The sequence below is a fragment of the Papio anubis genome, unplaced genomic scaffold (genome assembly GCF_008728515.1).
Source record: "Papio anubis isolate 15944 unplaced genomic scaffold, Panubis1.0 scaffold983, whole genome shotgun sequence".
Lineage (NCBI taxonomy): Eukaryota > Metazoa > Chordata > Mammalia > Primates > Cercopithecidae > Papio > Papio anubis.
Genome location: NW_022170089.1, coordinates 12,683 through 22,968, shown reverse-complemented (window position 1 = coordinate 22,968; position 10,286 = coordinate 12,683). Strand labels below are relative to the sequence as shown.

The 10,286-nt window shown below is 44.6% G+C and overlaps 1 pseudogene; it reads left to right on the top strand.

Moving 5' to 3' along the window:
- The first annotated feature begins 4,411 nt into the window (after positions 1-4,411).
- Positions 4,412-5,619, top strand: LOC116273634 (annotated as a pseudogene).
- The last annotated feature ends 4,667 nt before the right edge of the window (positions 5,620-10,286 follow it).

The following is a 10,286-nucleotide window of genomic DNA, read 5'->3' as shown; positions in this document are numbered from 1 at the left end:
AGATTCAGATCTGGGAATCAACAGCCCAGAACTGAATTTAAAGCCATGAAAACCTAAATGACATAACCTAGGGACTGAGTGTCAATAGAGAAGAGAGACATGGATACACCTGGAATACTTCATTCTGTACGTGTGGGCCTTGAAACTAAAAGGTATCACTCTCAAGAGATTTCAGAGCAGAGGTGGACTGAATCTAAGTAAAACGGCAAACTAGCCCTGACCCAGCTCAATTCTTTTTTTTTTCTTCGCTCTCCTCTCTTTCCCTCCCTTCTCCCTCCTCACTCACCACCTGCACATGGCACCTACTCCTCATCAGAGCCTCTCGATTCCCCCACTCAATTCTTGATTGGTTTGAGATGATTTTCCCCTCACCTAATATAACTTACAGAGGATAGATTCTTTTTCTCTGGGGAATAAAGAATACCAACCCAGACACTATGCACCTTGTATACACAATGTTCAGCACACTAAACTTTATACCTGTGTGTGCGTGTGCATGTACAGTTCAAAGAAGCAGGAAAATAAGACTAAGAATCAGGAGGAAAAGCAAACAAGGCATGCCCACAGATGATCCAGCTATTTGTCAGTAGGCTAGGACTTTAAGAATAATATTATATGGTGGCTGGCAAGATGGCCAAATAGGAACAGCCCTGGTCTGCAGCTGCCAGTGAGATCAACACAGAAGGTGGGTGATTTCTGCATTTCCACCCGAGGTACCCAGCTCATCTCACTGGAACTGGTTAGACAGTGGGTGCAGCCCACAGAAGAGGAGCTGAAACAAGGTGGGGCTGAAGCACAAGGGGTCAGGGAAGCCATGAGAGACTGTACAGTGAGGAATGGTACATTCCGGCACAGATACTCTGCTTTTCCCATGGTCTTCGCAACCTGCAGACCAGGAGATTCTCTCAGGTGCCTACACCCCCAGGGCCCTGGTTTCAAGCACAAAACTGGGTGGCCGTTTGGGCAGACTCGGAGCTAGCTGCAGAAGTTTTTTTTTCATACCCCAGTGGTGCCTGGAATGCCAGCAAGACAGAACCTTTCACTCTCCTGGAAAGGGGGCTGAAGCCAGGGAGACAAGTGGTCTAGCTCAGCAGATCCCATCCCCACAGAGCCCAGCAAGCTAAGATCGACTGGCTTAAAATTCTTGCTGCCAGCACAGCAGTCTGAAGTCAACCTGGGACGCTCGAGCTTGGTGAGGGGAGGAGCATCCGCCATTACTGAGGCTTGAATAGGCAGTTTTCCCCTCACGGTGTAAACAAAGCCACTGGGAAGTTCGAAGTAGGCAGAGCCCACCACAGCTCGGCAAAGCCGCTGTAGCCAGACTGCCAGTCTAGATTCCTTCTCTCTGGGCAGGGCATCTCTGAAAGAAAGGCAGCAGCCCCAGTCAAGGGCTTATAGAAAAAAGTCCCATCTCCCTGTAACAGAGCACCTGGGAGAAGGGGCGACATTGGGTACAGCTTCAGGAATCAACAGACACCTCATAGAGAAGAGCTCCAGCTGGCATCTGGCAGATGCCTCTCTGGGATGAAGCTTCCAGAGGAAGAAAGAGGCAGCAATCTTTGCTGTTCTTCAGCCTCCACTGGTGATACCCAGGCAAACAGGGTCTGGAGTGGACCTCCAGCAAACTCCAGCAGACCTGCAGCAGAGGGGCCTGACTGGTAGAAGGAAAACTAACAAACAGAAAGGAATAGCATCAACATCAACTAAAAGGACCTCCACACAAAAACCCCATCTGAAGGTCACCTACATCAAAGACCAAAGGTAGATAAATCCACGAAGATGAGGAAAATCAGCATGAAAAGGCTGAAAATTCCAAAAATCGTAATGCCTCTTCTCTTCCAAAGGATCACAACTCCTCGCCAGCAAGGGAACAAAACTGGACAGAGAATGAGTTTGATGAATTGACAGAAGTAGGCTTCAGAAGGTGGGTAATAACAAACTCCTTTGAGCTAAAGGAGCACGTTCTAACCCAATGCAAGGAAGCTAAGAACCTTGAAAAAAGGTTAGAAGAATTGCTAACTAGAATAACCAGTTTAGAGAAGAACATAAATAACCTAATGGAGCTGAAAACCACAGCACGAGAACTTTGTGAAGCATACACATGTATCAATAGCAGAATCAATCAAGCAGAAAAAATATCAGAGATTGAAGATCAACTTAATGAAATACAGCAAGAAGACAAGATTAGAGAAAAAAAGAATGAAAAGGAATGAACAAAGGCTCCAAGAAATATGGAACTATATGAAAATGATGGGGAGAATGGAACCAAGTTGGAAAACACTCCTCAGGAGAACTTCCCCAACCTAACAAGACAGGCCAACATTCAAATTCAGGAAATACAGAGAACACCACAAAGATACTCCTCGAGAAAAGCAACCCCAAGACATATAATCATCAGATTCACCAAGGTTGAAATGAAGAAAAAATTGTTACTGGCAGCCAGAGAGAAAGGTCAGGTTGCCCACAAAAGAAAGCTCATCAGACTGACAGCAGATCTCTCTGCAGAAACCCTACAAAGCCAGAAGAGAGTGGGGGCCAATATTTGACATTCTTAAAGAAAAGAATTTTCAACCCAGAATTTCATATCCAGGCAAGCTAAGCTTCATAAGCAAAGGAGAAATAAAACCCTTTACAGACAAGCAAATGCTGAGAGATTCTGTCACTACCAGGCCTGCCTTACAGGAGCTCCTGAAGGAAGTACTAAATATGGAAAGGAAAAACCGGTACCAGCCACTGCAAAAACATACCAAATTGTAAAGACGATTGACACTATGAATAAACTGCATCAACTAATGGGCAAAATAACCAGCTAGCATCATAATAACAGGATTAAACATAACAATATTAATCTTAATGTAAATGGGCTAAATGACCCAATTAAAAGACACAGACTGGTAAATTGGATAAAAAGGCAAGATCCATCAGTATGCTGTATTCAGGAAACCCATCTCACGTGCAAAGATACACATAGACTCAAAATAAAGGGATAGAGGAATATTTACCAAGCAAAAAAAAAAAAAAAAAAAAACAGGGGTTGCAATCCTAGTCTCTGATAAAATAGACTTTAAACCTACAAAGATCAAAAAAGACAAAGAAGGGCATTACATAATGGTAAAGGGATCATGCAACAAGAGCTAACTATTCTAAATATATATGCACCCAATACAGAAATACCCAGATTCATAAAGCAAGTTCTTAGAGACCTATGAAGAGACTTAGACTATCACACAATAACAGCGGGAGACTTTAACATCCCACTGTCAATATTAGACAGATCAACAAGACAGAAAATTAAGAAAGATATTCAGGACTTGAACTCAACTCTGGACAAAGTGGACCTAATGGACAGCTACGGTACTCTCCACCCCAAATCAACAGAATACACATTCTTCTCAGCACCACATCGCACTTATTCTAAAGTTGACCACATAATTGGAAGTAAAACACTCCTCAGCCAATGCAAAAGAACGGAAATCATAACAAGCAGTCTTTCAGACCACAGTGCAATCAAATTAGAACTCAGGATTAAGAAACTCACTCAAAATCACACAACTACATGGAAACTGAACAACCTGCTCCTGATTGACTACTGATAACGAAATTAAGCCAGAAATAAATAAGTTACTTGAAACCAATGAGAACAAAGACACAATGTGCCAGAAGCTCTGGGACACAGCTACAGCAGTGTTTAGAGGGAAATTTATAGCACCAGATGCCCACAGGAGAAAGTGGGAAAGATCTAAAATCGACAACGTAACATCACAATTAAAAGAACTAGAGAAGCAAGAACAAACACATTCAAAAGCTAACAGAAGACAAGAAACAACTAAGATCAGAGCAGAACTGAAGGAGATAAAGACACGAAAAACCCTTCAAAATATAAAAATTAGCTGGGCGTGGTGGCATGTGCCTGTCGTCCCAGCTACTCAGGATGCTGAGGCAGGAGAATGGTTTGAACCAGGGAGGCGGAGGTTGCAGTGAGCTGAGATCATACCACTGCACTCCAGACTTGCGACAAAGCAAGACTCCATGGCAAAAAAAAAAAAAGAAAGAAAAAAAAATTAATGAATCCAGGAGCCGGTTTTTTGAAAAGGTTAACAAAATAGACTGCTAGCCAGACTAATAAAAAAGAAAAGAGAGAAGAATCAAATAGACACAATAAAAAACGATAAAGCGGATATCACCTCTGATCCCACAGAAATACAAACTACCATCAGAAAATACTATAAACACCTCTGTGCAAATACACTAGAAAATCTAGAAGAAATGGATAAATTCCTGGACACATACACTCTCCCAAGACTAACCCAGGAAGAAGTTGAATCCCCGAATAGGGATTTAAAGATAAATATGTAACTTTAAATTCATGTATTAAAAGAGAAAGGCTGAAAAATCTTAAGCTGTTACCTTAAGGATTGTGAACCTCAAAAATTTCAGGCAGGTCTCAGTGAATTTAGAAAGTTCATTTCGAGGGCGGAGTTCAAAAGTCTCGGACCCGAGGCCGCCACTGCGCGCAGCCTCCTGCCCGCCATGGCCGCGCCTCGAACCCCACGCGCTCTGGCGGCCGCCGCGCCCGCGTCTGGCAAGGTCAAGCTGACGCTCCTGGGGAAGACGATCCTGGCAGGCGGCCTGGCGGGCGGCATCGAGATCTACATCACCTTCCCCACCCAGTATGTGAAGACGCAGGGCAGCTGGACTAGCGCTCGCACCCGCTGCGGTACCAGAGCATCCGGGACCGGTGTGGCCGAGTGTCTGCAACCATGGCGTCCTGGGCCTGTACGCGGCCTCAGCTCCCTGCTCTACGGCTCCATCCCCAAGGCGACCGCCAGGTTCGGAATGTTCTGGTTCCTCAGCAACCACATGCGGGTTTCCCAGGGACGCTGGACAGCACACGCGGGCTGCTGTGCTGCCTGGGCGCTGGAGTGGCTGAGGCCGTGGTGATCATGTGCCCCATGAAGACCATCAAGGTGAAGTTCAGCCGCCACACCTACCTAAACCCCCAGTACAGAGGATTCTTCCGCGGGTTAGGAAGATTGTGCGGTAACAAGGACTGAAGGGGCTGTATCAGGGCCTCACAGTCACGGTGCTGAAGCAGGGCTGGAATCAGGCCATCTGCTTCTTCGTCATGACATTCCCTGCACAGTTGGTACGGAGGGGACAACCCCAACAAGCCTATGAACGTGCTGATCACTGGGGTCTTCGGAGCCATGGTGTGCACAGCCAGCGTCTTTGGAAACACTCCTCTGGACGTGATTAAGACCCGCAGGTAGGGCCTGGAGGCGCACAAATACTGGAACTCGATGGACTGCCTCTGGCAGATCCTGAGAAAGGAGGAGCTCAAGGATTCTACAAGGGCATTGTCCCGCTCCGGGGCAGGTCAGCCTGGTTGTGGCCATAGTGTTTATCATCTATGATGAGGTGGTGAAGCTGCTCAACGAAGTGTGGAAGACGGACTAAGCCCAGTGGGGCCACAGGGGACCGCCCCAGGCACCTCCAGAGGCCCCACCACCCTTGTCTCACATGATTCCAGTGCAGTAGTGCCAAAAGGCTCCTTCCTACATCCCTCGAGCTCTGTGATCTGGTCTGTGCATTGTGGCCATCAAGTCCATGTGTCCCATAGTGCCGTGTCTCCCCTGTGGTCTGTGTGTAACACCACCACTGTATCCCAGTGTCTGGCCCAGCCATGCTTGGTATGCATCTGGCCTGTGAACCTGTGCCTACTTGTCCATGTGCTTACTGTGAGCCTGTGCCTGTGTTTCAGGTTCTGTGTCATGTGACCCGGTGCCCCGCCTCCTGGGGTGCCCTGTGGCCTGGGTCCCAGTCCCGTGCTTTTCACCCTCCATGGGCCTATCACTGCTGCCTCTGGGCCTGCCCCTGGCTTCTCCGCATTCCAGGGTCTGCTACACCCCCCGGCTCCCGCCTTTGGCCTTAACTGGCCCTTAGGCCCTCCCTCCACCCAGGACAGGGTGGCACCCACCACTCTCAGGACCAGCGTGCCAAGGCAGAATTTTTTTAAAAAGATATTTTGCCAAGGTTGAGTACGCACACCCATGACACAGCCTCAGGAAGTCCTGACCACATGTGCCCAAGGTGGTCAGGGCAGTTTGGTTTCATATATTTTAGGGAGACATGAGACATCAATCAACATATGTAAGATGAACAATGGTTCCGTCTGGAAAGGTGGGACAACTGGAAGCAGGGAGGGGGCTTCCAGGTCATAGGTAGATAAGAGACAAAAGGTTGCATTCTTTTGAGTTTCTGATTAGCCTCTCCGAAGGAGGCAATCAGATACCCATTTATCTCAGTGAGTAGAGGGATGACTGAATAGAACGGGAGGCAGGTTTGCCCTAAGCAGTTCACAGCTTGACTTTTCCCTTTAGGTTTGTGATTTTGGGGGCCCAAGATATTTTCCTTTCACAGGATCAAGGGAAAAAAATAAATTCAAAGTAAAGGTAAGAAAATACAGATGAGAACACTGTTTCAGGAAAAACTGTCTCAAACTGTGTTTTTCCTTTACTTTCCCACCACAACAATCAACACAGAGGACCTTGTTTTAAAAATTTTATATTTTTTTACCCAAAACAAAAATAGTCAATAATACAGAAGACTTCTGTGCTCTAATGTGGGTTTTTTTGCCACATGCCAAGCAGTAGACACCAGCTGGGTGTTCTCCAATTCAGTTCCAACACGATCAACCTGGAGATGGTGTCAGAACCCACAGGTTGAGGGGGCTCAGTCCCCAAGACTGCCCCCCTTAAACCCCAAAATCAGAGTGGCGGGGAAACATTAGAGTCCTGCCTTGGGGCAAGTGAAAGGAAGACAGAAGAGAGATTCTGTTTACTGCGGCCTGCTGGTTGGGTCTAACACATCCAACATTATAACAACAAAAGATTGTAACAAGGTGTTCCTAGAACAGGTAATTTTTAAAAAAAGAAAAAAAACCGCAACAATGGATATGGGAATGATGAACCAGGAATTACAGATGGAAACTATATATCATAACACCACAAGCAGAAACCAATTAAAGAGAAAGCTGATGTACACAGGAGAAAATCAACAAACCCAAAAGTTGGTTCTGATAAACCCTAATGTAGTGCCTGATGGGTTCATCTTACCTGCTGCCCAGAAAGCCCAACACACTGAGAACAGCAGGTTTTTTGCAGCAAAGAAAGAGTTTAATTAGGCCAGGCATGGTGGCTCACGCCTGTAATCCCAGCACTTTGGGAGGCCAAGGTGGGCGGATCACCTGAGGTCAGGAGTTTGAGACCAGCCGGGCCAACATGGTAAAACCCTGTCTTTACTAAAAATACAAAAACTAGCCAGGCATGGTGGCACATGCCTGTAGTCCCAGCTACATGGGAGGCTGAGGCAGGAGAATCTCTTGAATCCGGGAGGCAGAGGTTGTGGTGAGCTGAGATCACACCATTACACTCCAACCTGGGCAACAGAGCAAGACTCTGTCTTAAAAAAAAAAAAAGGAAAGAAAGAAAGAAAGAAAAGAGTTTAATTAATGCAGGGCTAGCCAAGCAGAAGATAGACTTTATTACTCAAATCAGCTTCCCAGATAACTCAGAGGCTAGGGTTTTTTTAGATAATTTGGTGGGCAGGGGGCTAGGGTATGAGTGCTGCTGATTGGTTAGAGATTACATTGTAGAAATGTAGAAACCAGTCCTTGTGTGCTGTGTCAGCCTCTGCGTGGGGGCCACAAGAGTCATGAGCCACAGGTCCATGTGGAGTCAGTCAGTAGCCAGAGTGCAAAAGTCTGAAAACATCTCAAAAGACCCATCTTAGGTTCTACAATAGTGATGTTTTCTATAGGAGCGATTGGAGAAGTCACAAATCTTGTGACCTCTGGCCACATGACTCCTGAGCAGTAAGGGATTATAGAAAAGCAATCTAGGGAACAATGGTTAGTTATCTTTACACCTACATTTTAGTAGAATTCAGTCTCCTCTCATAACCCTAATCTTGTGACTTTTCATTGGTCTTACAAAGCTGGTTTCAGTCCCAGAACAAAGAGGGGATGAGTTTTACGGAGGACTGTCATTATTTTTGCTTCAATGCTAAACTATAAACTAAATTTCTCCCATTGTTAGCTTGGCCTATGTTGAGGAATAAGCAAGGCCAGCCTGCCTGTGAGTCTAGAAGCAGGATGAAGTCAACCATGATAGACTTCTCTCACTGTCATAATCTTTGCAAAGGCAGTTTCAGTTCAAAACCAGCCTGGGCAATGTAGTGAAACCCCATCTCTACAAAAATGTAAACATTAGCTGGGTGTGGTGGTGCATACCTGTCGTTTGTTTTAGCTACTTAGGAGGCTGAGGCAGAAGATAGCTTGAGCCCAGGAGTTTGAGGTTACAGTAACTTATGATCATGCAACTATACCCCAGCCTGGGTGACAGAGGGGGACCGTGTCTCTAAAAAAGTAAAAATAGACCAGGAGCAGTGGCTCACACCTGTAATCCCAACACTTTGGGGGGCTGAGGTGGGACGATTGCTTGAGCCTAGGAGTTTGAGACCATCCTGGGAAACACAGTGAGACCCCATCTCTACAAAAATAAAAATTAAAAAGTTAGCCAGGCCTTGATGGCATGTGCCTGTGGTTCCAGCCACTTGGGAGGCTGAGGTGAGAGGACTGCTTGAGTCCTGGAGGTTGAGGCTGCAGTGAGCTGTGATCATGACATTGCACTCCAGCCTGGGTGACAGAGCAAGACTTTGTCCCCCAAAAAAAGTAAAAATTAAAAAAGAAAGGAAAATGTTGAAGAAACTAAACATCAACAGGAATACAGAGCACCTCAAACTTTCATATAATTGGTGGCGAGAATGTAACTGGGAATGAACACTGAAATATGTTTTGCCAGTATGTATTAAACCTGAACATGTATATACACATATATATATATACTACATGATACAGCAATTCCACTTTGGGCTTTATATCCAACTGAAATGAATGCTTATGTTCACCAGAAGACATGTGTAAGACTGTTCCCAGCAGCTGTAATGATAATAGCTAAAAACTGGAAACAACCCCAATGACTATCAGTAATAGAACCTGTAAGTCAATTGTGCTATTCCCACTACTAAGCACTCAACAACAACAACAAAAAAAAGTAAATTGTGCTAATCACACTATGGAATATAACACCACATGAAGAAGAATAAACTACTGACACGTGTAGCTATAATATATAGGTGAATCTTACAGATGTAATATTGAAAGAAGGCAGACATACAGTATGATTCAATTTAATAAAGCTCAAAAAGAAGACAAGCAACAAATCTATGATGACAGAAGTCAAAACAGTGGCTATCTTTGTGGCGGGTAATGACTAGGATGAGACATGAAGGGCTTTTCTGGTTATCTTGATCTCAGTGGTAATTAACCTGGGTGTGCTCACTTTGTAAACATTCATCAAGCAGTACTCTTAAGGTTTGTGTATTTGACGGGTGGATCTTACACTTCAAAATGGAGTGAAGTTGCCATTTTTTAAAGAATGGTAAACTTGTTATAGATAAAATTTATCTCTATTTTTCTCAGAAAAAAAAAAATTACTTTCCACTGGGACAAATCAAACTGGGGCAAATCAAACAGCTTCTAGTAACCAACAAAAACAGCCTATGTGGCAACTCTGATTTCAGCAGGTCAACAGAAATTGATTTTTTCTCTCTCACTTGGAGAGTTTGGATCATGAGATTAAAGCAAGTCAGTCATAACATGGTAAGAATCCCACCTAATTTGTTAGTTGTGGCCGTTTTTCAGTGCACAATCTGAGTCAGAAGAAAATATCAAGTGACTATATAAGGAAAACGCCTGTGCTTCCAAGACAAGGATACCCTCTCTCACCACTCCTATTCAACATAGTATTGAAGTTCTGCAAGGGCAATTAGGCAAGAGAAAGAAATAAAGCGTATTCAAATAGGAAGAGAGGAAGTCAAATTGTCTCTGTTTGCAGATGACATGATTGTACATTTAGAAACTCCATTGTCTCAGCCCAAAATCTCCTTAAGCTGATAAGCAACTTCAGCAAACTCTCAGGATACAAAATCAATGTGCAAAAATCACAAGCATTCTTGTACACCAATAATAGACAGAGAGCCAAATCATGAGTGAATTCCCATTCACAATTGCTACAAAGAGAATAAAATACCTAGGAATACAACTTACAAGGGATGTGAAGGATTTTTCAAGGGAAACTACAAACCACTGCTCAAGGAATTAAGAGAGGACACAAAAAAATGGGAAAACATTCCATTTTCATGGATAGGAAGAACCAATATCATGA